Source organism: Tamandua tetradactyla, chromosome X, assembly GCF_023851605.1.
Source record: "Tamandua tetradactyla isolate mTamTet1 chromosome X, mTamTet1.pri, whole genome shotgun sequence".
Taxonomy (NCBI): Eukaryota; Metazoa; Chordata; class Mammalia; order Pilosa; family Myrmecophagidae; genus Tamandua; species Tamandua tetradactyla.
The window spans coordinates 168,072,983-168,089,134 of NC_135353.1; the positions used below are offsets into that span (position 1 = coordinate 168,072,983).

The 16,152-nt window shown below is 37.0% G+C and overlaps 1 long non-coding RNA gene across 3 annotated transcripts in view; it reads right to left on the bottom strand.

The window, feature by feature from the left end:
• LOC143670722 (uncharacterized) overlaps positions 1-16,152 on the bottom strand; it is a 262,410-nt gene that overhangs the window by 240,860 nt on the left and 5,398 nt on the right. For 2 of the 3 annotated variants that reach the window (XR_013169440.1, XR_013169442.1), the window contains exon 2: positions 9,363-9,418. This is a non-coding gene — a long non-coding RNA (uncharacterized LOC143670722). Of the gene's footprint in view, positions 1-1,780; positions 8,142-9,362; positions 9,419-16,152 lie in introns of those variants that run through there. The other variant, XR_013169441.1, reaches the window with a different exon arrangement.

Consider the following 16,152-nt stretch of genomic DNA (forward strand, 5'->3'; position numbering starts at 1 on the left):
TGAATTAACTCAAAATGGCCTTTGATGAGCACAACTGTTTCAGCACCTATAATACAATCACTGCAACATTTGAGCAAACCCAGATTTTAATATGCCCACCCTATCTCCCTTACCTTTCCAAGCAGATACAGTAAGGAGTTGATTCTCTCCAGATATTGAATGAGTTTAAAGTGTCTTATTTACAGCAAACTTATGGTTTGCATGTTGTTTCATGTCTCCCTACTGGTTTCAGCCTAAATATTACAGCTCACTGAGCATGTGTGAGCACCCCGAGGACACACTGCTTGATTGCATACTCAAGCTCCTCTTACTTTTGCAGTCGGTTATTGATTCTCTTAGGGTTTTTATACCCCAGAATGTGTTAAATTCTTTTCTAAGTGTTGGGACTACAAATATAGTATGACATGGTTTCTACTCTCCAGGATGTTAATGGAGAAAGTCTTGCAAATAAATAGCTATGATACAATGTGCTAAGAATTCTGATACAGCAATGTGCAAGGAACACACAAAGAATCTTTAATTAATAATAAAAAAAAAAAAAGAATCAAAGCAGGGGCAGCAAACCTGGCTTGGAATGGCAATGAATGTCTCTTTTCATTGTTCATTTTCACAAACAAGGAAATTGGCCGGCATAATTTTGTTTTAAAATAAGTAATTATGATAGTATAAATTTCCTGGACTATAATTCCTAATAATATGAATTATTCCTATCCTTGGTATATTGCCAGAGTAACTACCTGTTGAGGTGCTGCTTTGTGCAGCCACAACACAGCTCCCATCAATATCAATCGTGTGACTTTGAAATTAAGTAGAGGGTTTTGTGAGACTATGCAACAGAAGAACTCTTTTGATACTTCAAAATCGACCTCTGACTTACTCCAATCTCTGTAGGGTATTGCCCTGGACCTTCGGAATGTTATACAATCCTGGATTCCAGAAGCTGATGAAATCATTAATGCTGGGTGACATGCACACCTACTGTCCCTGGTTTCATTCTGATGGATTCTAACAGCAACATCTCCAAAAGCAAGCTGTCCCTACCTAGATCTGCACTTCTGATTGTATAATCAGGGAAAAATATACCCAATGAAAATTAATCTTTACTATTTTCATAGCAGGATGTTCACATCCATAGATTCCTGTACTGAATACAGTCTTCATGTGTAGATTTTAAAATCCAGACTACTGGCTGAAAAGTAATTATTACCTACTTATTCTGGTGTGTGCATATTCTGGGTTATGTAGACCTCAATTCCAAAATCAAGTTTTTATACTGGGTAAGAAAGGCTCGACCAAGAAAATTACATCACTGTATGTCAGAGAAAAACAGGCTGAATCTCTTAGTCAATGACAAATGTTATTTTGGTCAGAAGTTTCATAAAAAGACTTTATTTATACAATGTCATCCATCACATGCAGGAAACTAGTATTGAGACAGTTGATGAAGTTGTCAATTTGTTTCCTAAATTGAACTTCCTAATTAACCATGGATAGCACTCATGAGAAGGTGATTTCAACCACTGTAAAATGTTCTCTTCATAAATGAATCAAGAGGGATAAGACTCAGGATTGCAATATTTAGTTGGGTTACATGGAAAAATAGCATTCTGCTATATTAAAGAATGCTTAATATTATAGGAGAATTCAGAAATTCTTTCAGCTTAAGAATCTCATGAAGCCTGCTTAATCTACTGGCATTCCACATGAACCTAAGGCAGTACCTGAAAGTGCTGAGAACTATGTTCAATTCCTTTCTTTTTAAACATTTTTTATTGTGAAATATAATATATATATATATATATATATAAAAGAGCAATAAATTCAAAGTACACTGTAACAAGTAGTTACAGAACACATTTCAAAATTTGATATGGTTTAGCATTCCACAATTTCAGGTTTTTCTTCTAGCTGCTCCAAGACACTGGAGACTAAAAGAAATATCAGTATAATGATTCAGTAGTCATACTCCTTTGTTAAAGACTATCTTCTCTGTTATAACTCCTCCTTCTCCTTTGATACTTCTCCCATTCTTTAGCGGTATTTGGGTTATGCCCATTCTAACTTTCTCATGTTAGAAAGGAATATCAACAATGTGGGATAGGGAGATGGAAATAGTCGATGTTCTTGGAGAGGCTGGCTCCTCTGGGTTTCAGGACCCATTTGGCCTAGGAACCATCTGGAGGTCGTAGGTTTTTGGAAAGTAAACTTAGTGTGTGAAACTTTTGTATAATCTTAGATAGAGCCCTAGGTGTTCTTTAGGGTTAACAGGAATGGTATTGGTTGGGGTTTGGCAAATCATGGTAAATAGCACTATCTAGCTGAAGCTTGCATAAGAGTAGCCTCCAGAATAGCTTCCTGACTCTATCTGAACTTTCTTAGCCACTGATACCTTATTTTGTTACATTTCTTTTCCTCCGTTTGGTCAGGAAGGCATTGGTGATCCCACAGTACCAGGGGCAGGCTTATCCTTGGTAGTCATGTCCGACGTTGCCAGAGAGACTTTCCACCCCTGGAGGTCATGTTCAATTCCTTTTTAGAAAACGTGGTCTCCCTAAGCCTCAGCTCCTTATCAGCAGGGGACCATATAAGGTACCATCTAAACTAGGGCACTTGACAGTGAAAGGGGGCCATAATCAAATGGGATTCTGGGTAGCTGGACTGTTCCTAGATGGACATATAGTTACCTCAATTGTGAGAAAAAATCTTGCTGGACCAATTCAGTTGTTTTCGCCCCCTGGCTGTACATCAGAATCATTTCAGGAGAATACATACACATATAAACATAGCATACACATAGACATAGATTCTGAGGCCCAACTCTAGACTAAGTAAGATTTCTGCAAGCACCAACATTTTTAAAAAACACTCACCAAGTGATTTAAATATGCAACCAGATTGAGAGTCACTGGGCCAGATGATCCTCAAAACCTTTTCTAGCTGGCAAATCCAGGGATTATAATAATTAAGTATGAATTTATGGCACTTGCAATTGTCAATGCTTTATGACTGTATGCTACCCATATTTCTAGAACACAAAATATTTAAGAGCAGTAAGGTAATAACCTACATTTATTTATGTACAGTTTACAAAATATTTTCTCAGTATCCTCTTGTTTTGTTCTCACATTCACCCTGTGAGAAAACCATGTTGGATATTATTATTAACAACTTTACAGGTGAGGAAATCCAGGCTTAGAACACTTGAACAGATCACTTCAAGTTTTAATACTTGGCTAGCATATGGGAGACTCAAGGCCATGTCTTGATTCTAAACGGTAATATATACGCTGAGGCACAAGCTTCCTACCACGTGAATTTGAGTGCTGTATCTATCACTTACTAGCTCTCTATTCCTTATTGGCTCTGTATCATGTATTAGCTTGGGACGAGTTCCTTAACTTCTCTAAACGTTAACTCTAAAATTAGAATAATATGACTATTTGCTTCATGGTGTCGTTCTAAGTATTGTATGAGCTATTACATTATGCTCAATAAACATTAACAATTTCTAATATCAATGTTACAGCTACTATTATCCTTTCCCCTACCTCTTACTACTACCACTACTTCTCCCTTTGGATGTATGAGTATGAATAGCAATAAATTGCCGTGTCCATTTGCCGTGATTTGCTCATTTTCACATTTACAAGGAATGACAAATTGTTTTCTGAAATGCCTGAACTAGATTAAATGCTTAGAGATAAACATTACAACATCAACAAAAACAGCTCCTCTTACTACTACCACCAGAACTAATGATAATCTATCCTGCCACAGGCAGGGAATAAATGGCCCTTCCAATAACCAAGTCTAATTGCAACGAAACCCTCTGAGCTAATCTTTTCCCTCCTCACCCACATTTCCAGACCAAACCAAACCAACACGAACAAATCCTCAAATAAGGTACTCTTTGAAATAAGACACTCCAGAAACTTTCCAATACAGAACTCAGGATCTAGGTGGGTCTTAAAGTGCACTTAGGAACCTAGGTGACTAGCAGCCTTGGAGATGCACTGCTTGGACCTCTTTGAGAAAAGAAGTGAGCAGTGCAATTCTTTTGTAGCTTTCAACCCCAGAGCCTCCAGAAACACTGCAGTGTTGAGACTGAGGCCTTGGTCTTCTTGGGTAACTTTCCAACCAATGGCAGAGAATGGTGATCAGTTTTAGGGTCTGGCCATTTCCACCTACTGAGGAACTACTCTTGGGCAAACTTTGTATCAGAGGTCCCTATGGGCTGGTGGAGCCTTTCTCAGAGCTGCGATATAATTTGAGGTCCTCCCTACCCAAACCTCTTCCGTTTGCCCTGTCTTTTCATAGATGTCAGTCTACAAAGTGGTCTGAAGGATTCCCTGGACCATTCCTGCCCCATCTCCCCTCTGTTGTTCACATGGAATAAATCCCCTGCACATCTTCTCGTCTGCACATTTGCTTGCCCAAGGACCTAATCATACTCAGTTTGCATATTTCCTCCATATAAGTGAAACCTTGGCTATAGTACCTCATAAAGAAACATATTAATGGCTTATCCTACTTATAAATATATATTTATGAACTGCTTAATGAACCTGCCATACATGAGAACAACCATCCATAATAAGCACAATTTGCAAAAAGAGTGACAGAAACATTACTCTACCTACCGCCCCACATAAGAAGGTAGGAAATAGAATGTTAACAAAACCTTCTTAGCTACTAACATGCCTTGTTGATCACATTTTCCTATCTCTAGCAGAGACAGACACCCCCTGAATGGTGAGTCTCCTTTCATTTTTTTGTAGGTTGAACAGACAGATATGTATCCTCATGTAATATGTTGGTTAATGTTGCTTTATATTTTATATAAATGGAAAACTAGTGTATGTAAGCTTCTGTGACTTGATTTTTTTCATTTAATATTGTTTTGAAAATTGTTTACTGTGGTGAAAGTAAGTATTTGCTCATTTTTACTCATTTGATTATGTTATTAGGTCGGCCATGTATTTATCTAGTGTCCTGCCAATGAACAGTTGGATAGTCTGGAGTTTTTTTCCTGTTAAATAAACTAATTCTGTTAACATTCTTATACATATTTCTGGAGACAAATAAGCAAGAGTTTCTTTTTGATATACACATCACAATAAATTGCTGGGCCTTAGGGTTTACTACTTTTCAACTTTACAAGTAATGCCAACTATTCTCTGAAATGGTTTAACTAGTTTAAATGCTCAGCATTGTTGTTTAAGTTCCCCATCTACACATACTAAAGAAATTTATTGCCGTTAAATTCTCTGATGTTTTGGTAAATCTATCATGTATAAAATATATCTTATCCTGGTTTTAACATTCCTTATTACTAATGGCATTGCATATATATTCATATGATTATTAGCCATTACTGGTTCCTTTTCTGAAAATTCCAGATCAGATCTTTTTACACAATTAGTGACTTTACTTGGTTGCTTCACTTTTCTCTACTGTCAGCTATTTCTCTGTCAAATAACTTCCCCAGGTTTTGAGCTTATCTTTCTGCTTTCTTGGTGGCTTTTTTTTTTTTTAATGAATAGAAGTCTCTGGTTTTAATGTTGGCAAATCTATTAAGACCTTCCTTCATTAGGTACATTTAATATCTTCTTTTACAAATATTATGCCTGGTTTATAAATACACCTTCCTACATATTCTTCTAAAAGTTGAAAGTTGCCCCTTTCCCATTTAAACCTTTAATAAATTAGGGATGATTTCCTCGTGCCTCTTATGAAGCAGACATCCAATTTATTTTTCCACATGGAAGCCCGAGTCTCCCAGAACAAAGCAGCAAATAGCCCATCTCCCCTCCATTACACACACCTCACAAGTAGGGATGAGATTTTTCTCTTCCCCATTCTGTTTTCTTTTCTGGCATGATGCTCCTCATTAATTTAGCTATGATATACCCTTGGCTGATCCTTCTTTTTCAGAAGTTTCATGGCCATTCTTGGCTCTTTGCTCTTTCATAAAATTTTAGAATAAACTCATCAGCATCCATTAATATCCTCATGATACTGAGTCTAATTGTATTGACTTTATGTATCAAGTTGAGTGAAAATAATATCTTTAATATACTAAATATTTCCTTCTAGGAATATGGTATCTCTTTTCATTATTTAGGTCTAGAACTCATTACTTCTATTATTTTAACTCTGCTATTCTATCCACTGTATCTCTTAATCTCTCTTTCAGACTTTTAAATATTTTTCTCACACTGTTGCATTCTGGGTTTTTTATTCATTTTATCTTTCCGTTTCCTATTTCTCTGGTCATTCATGTCTAAGCCACTGTTTCACCTGTCGTTTGAGATTTAAATGTGAATTATTGTATTTTACTCCTATAAATATCTTTGGCTCTTCTCTACTTTGAAAATCCCTTACTCCTTGACAATATTTTGAACTACAATTTATAAGTTCTTTAATTTCTTTTGTTAGCTCTCTTTAACTATAAACTTTTCCCGTATCTGATAATTCTAATATTCGCAATGTGTTTTCTTTCTGATTCTGTTTCTGGAAGATACACACATTTACACACACACATACACTTGTATGTATACATACACACACACACACACACGCATATATATACAAAATTTTTTCCTATAGTAGCTGGCTCTCTTGTGCATTTTGTAGCTTGTTTGTGTGTGTTGGTGGTTGTGAACTTATAATGACTAGACCTTACCCTAGGGAAACTTTTGAGCATCCACTGGAAGTGACTTTCTCCATAGAGAATTTGTATTTCATTTTGCCATGTGCCTGGGGATGCTATAAATCTGGGATTACTTTACAATTATTTCGCAGCTGTGGATTTTGCTGGGCACATACGTCATGTGAATTTCAATCTAATTTTGAATGAGGCCTATCTTACAACTAGGAATTCTCAAAGATTTATTTCTTCTCAAGCTGAGTGCCAAGGTTGAAACATACATATTTAATTCTTTTTTCTTCCTGTGGAGTCGGAGATCTAAACCCCTACTATACCCTTCACATGAAAGTTGAAACCGTCAGAGTCCTGGATATGAATGGATATCTCTGACCAGTTTCCCTGATTTGAGTTTCCCTTGACCTTGTTCTCCTTCCCTGGGTATACAACCTGTGAAAATGAAAAAGCCTAGACTCTGAGATTTCGGATGCCCCCAGTGCAACTGAGCCTTCAGTGCTCAGTTTCTTCTTTGAATCCAAGCTTTCTCGGCACTTTGGGCCTCTGACTATCTTAATCACTGTCTTGTCATATTAGCTATAAATTTAAGGAGATGACTTTAATATTGTATCCTGCATTTAAAGGTGACAAATACAGGGGCTATTCTTCAAGGAATCTAGTTGTCATTATGCCTATTGTAACTGGTGTGTCACCTGTGGACACCTGGCTCCTCTCCCTTGTGTATTAGGGCAATACTGCAGGAAGGACCTCGGATTCCCAGACACAGGTCCAAGATCAAGGTTGACAGGCCATATTAGAGAGGGAACCCCAGAAACAAACTCACATTAGAAAGGAAAAAACTGAAGGAAAAGACACCTTTTAGAATGAAATGTGTACCTGATAATTTTCTCAGGGCTATCACTTTGCCTGGAATTTGGCTCTCTTTAGCTACTTAAGAATGATTCATCTCTACCCCTCGAATTTAAGTGGTACGTTTACTAACACGATATAAGAGTCCTAGGATTCTTAACTGCACCTTGCACAGTCATAGGTGCAGTGTCTCTGGGCGTGTCATCCACACTTTCTGATTTGTTCTCATACTTGTAGAACTAAGATGAGAAATTAGATCGGTGGGTCCCTGTACTGGGACTGCTGCTGCGTGAAGCTGGAGGGTATTTCACTGAGGAAGACCATCTCACGCACTGTGGGATATGTGCTTTACAACTCAATTGAAGTGGTGCTACCTGGTCAATGTAACAGTCCAAATCACCTCGTACTAATCAAACCAACCTGTTTGGGGTGGGGGAAGGAGGGTGGGGCTGCACCCTGCTCACTTGGAAAACAAACATATGAACTTGGAGGAAACTTGTGATTCTGAAATTCTTTTATTATAAGCTCTATGGAGTTATAAAAAATGACTGACTTGGGCAGGCCATGGTGGCTCAGCAGGCAGAGTTCTTGCCTGTCATGCCAGAGACCTGGGTTCCATTCCTGGTGCCTGCCCATGGAAAAAAAAAAAAAAAACTGACTTGTCTCTATTTAATGGAATGCCTCCAACATGAGGCTTATGGAAAAAAATTTATTATTGATCATGTTCTATTCATGTAATCTTTGTTTTGCAAATTAAATTGGTTATGCCACATTAGTGCAAAGATAATGAATATTTTAATAGTACCAGATCTATAAATTGCAAGAAAAATGAATTAGAATTTTAAAATATAATCAGTTCCAATAAATTGACCTTGTGTATATGTTTTTTCATCTAAAGAGAGAAAAGGTGTTCTAGCTTATTGATTCTCCATTTTAACCATTTGATTTTGCTCTCAATTTAGTAATTCATAGTTTTCAACATATTTCAAACTTTAAAAATAATAAAAAACTGCATGCTTTTTGTTTAATAAGTGAACTATTTAAAATCATAAGTTTGATCTAGCAATCTAAATGTTTTTAATGTTATTATGACCAAGGAAAATAATAACAAAATAGTTATTAAACATTCTTCTAAGCTCTTTATATAAACATTTTTAACTTTAATCATGATTTCATTGTATAGATTAACATACATTCTACATTCTACATTATCTGGTATATGACATACATCATCTGGTAATCTAAATGTTTTTAATGTTGATATTATGAAGGTTTAGGTTTTTAAAAAGTTAAATAGTTTCTACTTTGTGACAAAGTACATCATCACAGAAAAAGATGGAATTGCCTCCAAAGATTAGGATGCTTTGTGGAATGTCCTACAGAGAAGAAAATGGTGAATATTTGATGTAAATCAGATGGGTTTTTTTTCTGTACATGAGGGTCAAGAGTGTAAATACCTGACAGGTTGGGATGAAACAGTATTCTACCCTGTATGTAGATACAATAACTCCATTAGCTTTATAAACATTTATCTATAATTTAGGTGTAATCATTATCCCAAATCTATAGATTAAGAAATGGAGGCACAGAGAGGTTAAGTAACTCGCCCAAGGTCACACAGCTAGTAAATGGTAGAGCCTGGATGTAAGGCCAGGCGGTCTGCAAGAACCTGGAAAAACAAATGATGGCTTATCTAAAGCCCCATGAATTAAGCGTCCAATCTGTGTGTGCAAATGTAACCATAAATGTGTCAATATACATACAATGTGAGGAATTTTAAAGTGGAAACTTTCATTTAAGCAAGTGTATCTGAACTTCAAGTATTTATTGTTCTTGTCAAAGTACTCACTGTAGATGTCCATCCTCCTTGGCAGCCTCCCTCTCTGCTTCACATGAGGTAATTTCCTGGAAGCAACAAAATCAATTAGCAAGCTCCAAAAGAAAATCAGTCTCAGCACTCAGACCTACCTGGTTTCATGTCAAGACTAGGATTTTACAGTAGTACATAAATCATTTTGTCAGACTTCACGGAGTCTCAGTTATCAATATGCATCCACTGAGCACCTACTGCATAATCCCTGGAGCTATTAAAAAAGAAAAGTATGACTCTGATTTCATCCCAACCTGGCAGGTATTTACACTCTTGACCCTCATGTACAGAAGAAAACCTATCTGATTTACATCAAATATTCACCATTTTCCTCTCTGTAGGATATTCCACAAAGCATCCTAATCTTTGGAGGCAATTCCATCTTTTTCTGTGATGATATAACTTGCCCTGAGTAACGTGCTGTCCCAATCTTCATCCAGGCCCTGGAATTCCCTTGGCCAGCATTCAGATTAGAAGTCATGCTGTTAAGACATAGAACTGACTCCTGGGGCTGGGTCAGAAGGATCTCCTAGCACGTGTGCTACCTTCTCTTCAAGACCCAGGCCCCAAACTGCCATGACCGGTTGTGGTCGGCTGTCATGTTATTTTTAATGCATCCTTGACATTCATACTTCATATATTTCTAGGATAGAGGCCCACAACATGCCATAGTTTATAAGGACACAAATTTGATAGCTTGGTGGTGGCAGATAGTATATGGAGGAAGTCCTACAGGTGGTTAAAAAAAAAAAAGCCTCATCAATAATCAAACCTCAGTATCCAATATGGGTTTGGTCTCTTGTCAGTGGACTGTAGTAAGCAGTGATAAGGTATGCATGAATCTGGGGAGTTGATTATATGCCTGGAAGCAAAATTTGCAAAAAAGGAGCCCATGAATTTAATAATATTAGATCATTGACCAATTATATAATACTATTCAGTTATTTGCAGTTATTTTAGTTAGCTTATATCTATATTGGTGGTTCTTATATCAATTATATAATGCTGTACATTATTATTTGAAATAGAAATCTCTACAGAGTAAACTGTATACCTATATCTGAGTGAATATTTTGTACATTGGTTTTACAAGGGCTGCGATGTTTTAAAACTATGTCTTTTCTAAATTTTCTACGGCAAATAAATATTGCAATAGAAATAAGAAAATATTATATTTTTTCAAAATTAAATTCTAACAGGAATAGAAAGAATTTAAAGTTCTTTTGTGAAAGAATTATCCCCCACTTTTATTTGTAGCTACACATAGACATATAGTTTTAAAGACTATTTTCATATCCTAGAGGTTACAATAGGAGTAGTTCTACTTTTGTGAACTAATGAATAGATAACTATACTGGGGAATTTGGGCATTACCTTATGTTTACTTTTAAATTTTAGTAGCATTCACTAAAAGAAAAAAAAACAGTCCATAAATGGAGTTGATAAAGAATAGATATTTGGTAATTCAATAGACATTTTAAATAAAAATTAAAAACAGTCTAAACAAGCAGCTATACTCTATCATGGCTGGGTTTTTATTTAGGACACAATCTAATGTCTCTCTTTGTGGAGTCATTAAGTACAACACAGAGAAAACAGTGAAGGTTGCAAGAGACTAGGAAACAAAAATGACTAATGTTAGTCAAGAGTCTTCTTTTATAGATATTTACATATTCAATTTTGTATTGAGACAAGTAACACAAAACAGCTCTTTCTATGTAGCATGTGTGGATATGAGTATATGTTTAAAAATTTATCTTTAAGCTCCCTGACTTCTCTCTGGAAATAATTTGGGGAATGGCAAAATACAGGCAGTAGTAGCATTAGCTAGTTTCTAATTTGCCTAAAACTACATTAAACTGAAAGCTCTTTGTTCTCACAAAACAGGGAACTTGTTGACTTCTTTCTGGCATTTACCTCCTCTGTGATTTGCAATGTCCAATCCCTATCAGCCAGTAGGGGGCAGACTGGAAACAGTTATAGAAAACAATTGCACCTTGAAGAACGGGGAAAATCTAATTTTGCACTCAAGTCAGATCCATCTGGCATTAATTTTTGTGGGATTATGCATGTAATCTTGGAGGGCACCCTGCCACTATTCTAAAAGTCACTCATGAGCTAAAGGCAAACATTTCTGAGAATCTGCTGTGGTTAACTGTTACTATCATTTTAATTGAGTTCCTTCCGAAAAATCAAGGATCAGAAGTTTTCTCAACTCTTTTAAGGTTAATGAATAACATGAGAGAAGGGAGGCTATAAGAGAGGGTACTGATAATAGTTTCTCAGCAGGGTATGTAATAAAGCCAGCTTTTGTTTATTATTTTCTAGTGAAGCAGTAAAGAAGCCAGGCATTGAGCTCTAATGAATGCGGACGTCTTTCCCAGGTTATCCAGTAAAGTTTTTGAGGACAGTGTGCTGGTTTGAAAGGATGTATGTCCCCTAGAAAAGCCATGTTTTAATCAAAATCCCATTTCATAAAGGTAGAATAATCCCTATTCAATATTGTATGTTTGAAACTGTAATCAGATCATCTCCCTGGATGATGTGATTTAGTCAAGAGTGGTTGTTAAACTGGATTAGGTGACGACATGTCTCCACCCCTATAGGTGGGTCTTGATAAGTTTCTGAAGTCTATAAAAGAGGGAACATTTTGGAGAAAGTGAGAGATTCAGAGAATGTTGCAGCACTGCGAAGCAGAGAGTCCACGAGCCAGTGACCTTTGGAGATGAAGAAAGAAAATGCCTCCCAGGGAGATTCATGAAACCGGAAGCCAGGAGACAAAGCTAGCAGATGACTCCATGTTCGCCATGTGCCCTTCCAGACGAGAGAGAAGCCCCGACTGTGTTCACCATGTGCCTTCTCACTTGAGAGAGAAACCCTGAACTTCACTGACCTTCTTGAACCAAGGTACCTTTCCCTGGATGGATCCCTTAGATTGGACATTTCTATAGACTTGTTTTAATTGGGACATTTTCTTGGCCTTAGAACTGTAAACTAGCAACTTATTGAATTCCCCTTTTTAAAAGTCATTCCATTTCTGGTATATTGCATTCTGGCAGCTAGCAAACTGGAACAGACAGTTTTCTTGCATACCTTGAAATATTTACTGTGAAGACTGAGGTGATGAATGTAACCTAATTAGTAAAGATTTAGGAACATCCTGTGGGTTAAGTAACAGTTACCTGATTATTATTACGTTTATTGCAAAATACAGTGGACATCTTGTGTTGAGCCAGTTTCAAAGTAAAAATCATAGAGAATAGCTAGAGGAGGGATAGATATGGTTTATATGATTTATCCCTTAGAACTAATTAGTTTACTTTGCCTAGGACATTTAATCAAGTACAAAAGGGGTTGCAGAAACCTTTAGGAATGTTGGTCCAGTTTCAGACCTTCCATGGAGCCTACCAAACCCATTCATAGCTGGTTGTAACAGGGATGAATCCTGATACATACGTGGCCAATCAGATGCTCTCTTCTAAAACTTGGACTAGGGAATGGGAGATGTTAGCTCATCTGTACAGGATGCCTGTAAACTTGAGCTGAGCAGCAGAAAAAGTAGGTGTCCCGAGAGGAAGGGAAATCAGAACCTAAACGAGAATCCATATAACCCTGGAAATCCACAGAGGAAGCATGGTTTCTGAAGGCTCTCCACTTTTCGGTACCAGTCCCCAAGAGGGAAAGGATTTTTCTTCTTCCCTGGATTCTATATTATTATATAGTTTTCTTGATTCTCTTAAAATGATTTTTGCTTTTTCTCTCAGCAATCAAAGGAATCTTAAGGCAAAGACTATCAAGAATAGAGATTTAAAAAAAAAACAGTTATTTTTTCATTTTACAAATAGTACCCATAATTAAGACAGCCTCTTTTCAGACATCCAAGAAGGTATTTTCTTTTCCCATTCTGTCCAACATCATATCTGGGAGAGGATTCCAGAGCAGGACCAGCTGCAGAGGCATGAAAGTTGTTCAGAAGGACCAAGAGCTTGGTTTAATGCTCTGATTTCAATGTCCTGATATTCTCAATAATTTTATCTTTGAACCTGTGTTCAAAGTTTTATAAAACTTGTGTTTTATAGGTGAAGTCCAGGGGGTCAAGGAAGCATGCACATGGGCAGCAGGGATGTACACAATACGTGTGTCTCCCGTTCCATGCCACCACTTCCATATAGAGCATCCGTGAGGCCCCAGAGGCACTGACTTCTGTCCACCCACAATGCATGCCTAAGTCCCAAAGCAAGTCTAGGGTAATCAGGTTTCAGCCATAACTGAAGCAGCAGGGGTGCTGCTGGCCTCAAGTCCAAGCCTTCTCGTTCAAACCAGATCTTTCTTTGAAAGCCCAAAGGAGGCAAAATTGTACTAAGTCACACAGATAACCAAGGAGCCCTGTCACATCCTTTCTTACCTGTGATCTTCCTTTTACTGGACAACCACTTAAGCTGAAAATAATGACACAAAAGGAAAGGGAAAGATAGAAGAACCCACAGTTTCTTTTCCTTTCAGTCAATCCTCACTCAGGAGGAAGCCAAAGTTTGTAAATATTGGTAGACTGTGCATGTAGCCAAAAGTGAAATAAAAAAAAAGCTGAGTTACTTTTGTGCAGTGTTTCCACTCTTCTAATAAGAATGAAATACATATGCATGGATGAGCTACAAAGAGCTAATTATGTAATTGTAGGGATTCTACATACTAGTTCAATGTGCTAATATTTGTTTTTGAAACTGTTATATTTTGCACAATGTAAACATAATGGTAAAATGCATGTTAATAATTTAAAGTTTTAATTTTCTTTACTGAGAATATTAAATAAGTAAAAAATACTACAAGTTGAGAAAGAAAGAAAACAAGAAGAAAGGTAAAACTTGTAATGGCATTTTTCCCCTGATTTTTTAACAAAGAACTCTATATTTTTGTTTTGCACTGAGTCCTACAAATTTTGTAGCCAGCCCTGCTCCTGGGATGTTGTGGTCCAGGGGGCTATGGGACTTGGGGTTAACCATCAGACTGCTGGTTCTATGCTGCCCTGCTTTGATTCCTGAAAAGGTGTCCCTAAAGTGTCATCTGGCTTTTTGGGGTGCCAGGTGTGTACCTGATGCTGAAGTCCATGGTTCTGGCCCTTTGCTTCTGGTCTCAAATCTCTCCAACCCTGCAGGTTCTGCATCCCAACCCAGCCTGGCCCTGATTCTTTCTGAGAAGGTGCAGCTAGACAGCACTATTTATCCCTTCATACATCAGAGTCTTTATGAAAAAGGCCACTATGAAAAACCTACAAGTGTTCATCTACTTCTGACTTTGGCACTGAGGAGGCGGCAAAGAGAAGTGGTTACAAAGTGGATCCTGGCTCTACTAATTATCAACTGCATCTCTTGATAGAGTGACTTAGTCTCTTTGTTCCTTCTGTATCCATTCTTAGCTTTCAAATGTCAGCATTTCTAGTTAACTCACAAGGTTCCTGTGAAGATCAGATGCATTGACACTTGCAAGATGGATAGAAGAGGCCAACATTAAGCACCATGTATGTAAAATAAATAAATACAAATTATGCATTATTTCCTTTCTTTAACATCTTAAAACAGAAAGCAAATAACATGTAAAGTACATAGAGTTTCTGTGTTACAGATGATAGTGCAATGATGTGTGTAGTACAGAAAGTAAAATATTGAGGCATGAGTCAATATCAGAAAAAATGTGTAAATGATGGAAACCATCATGATTTCAACAGTTACACACCAACATCTAATGAAAGTGTACCCTGGTGGATGGCTACTGACATAAGCGAAATAGCATTGGACCACTGTGCTCTACTATGTTGTATGAAGGTACTTCTCTTTTAACAATAAATCAACGCTATTTTGGAATTGTTGTTGAAACAAAAGGAAAATGAACTTTAACTTTTGTACATGTTCACAGAAAGTAAAATTAGCTCAGTTGTGTTTAAATGTTATGTTATAAATACTACTATACCCTTCAGAATCTTAATTTTTCTATGATAAAATAGAAAAATGTGGTCAATTTTGGTGTTAAGGTAGTTTTCTAAAATTTGGAGTATGTGTACATGAGGATAAGAAAATCTACATTTTAGATTTATAAAGAGCCTTTTGAAGAACCTTAAATTTATGGTACATTTTAGAATGTGTTCTGTTTTCATAGTTGCTTTTAAGCAGAACATAAATATGAGACTATTTAAAGGGCTGTATGATGAAAAACTTAGTTTCTTAATATGGCTCCTCTGAAGCAGGCTAAAAATGGGATCATACTCTGCCAAGGTGAAGAAGGACAGAATAAAGTATTGGAAAGAAAGGCTGATGCTTAAAATGACAATATAACTAGGGCTGTCCGGCTTCCATCTGGGGATTCAGACACGCATAACTCCAGGGACACCTGGAGATGGCCTTCCCCAAGCAACGGATGCTGCTGGCACGACTTTAAGCCGTTCAGAGATAACAATTCTACATTTTCATTATTTTAAATGTATCCGCCTATAAGGACTTACACCAGTTCATCAGAACTTGCCTATTTTTTCTCTCAGGAAAAATTCCACCAGTCCATACAACTGCAGAACCGCATCCTGTGGTTTCTATCACATTCTAGTGGTCCCCTACTGTGCAGCTTATTTCCTAGTCATAAAAGATCTTCAGACACCAATCTTTTGCCATGTCAGCCTCTATCCTTTCAAAATTTCACTAGGACTTATATTTCAGATTTCTTACAAGTTTACCCATTTTTGGTAGTTTTCCAAATAGAGAAAGCATCTGTATAATTTAGAATA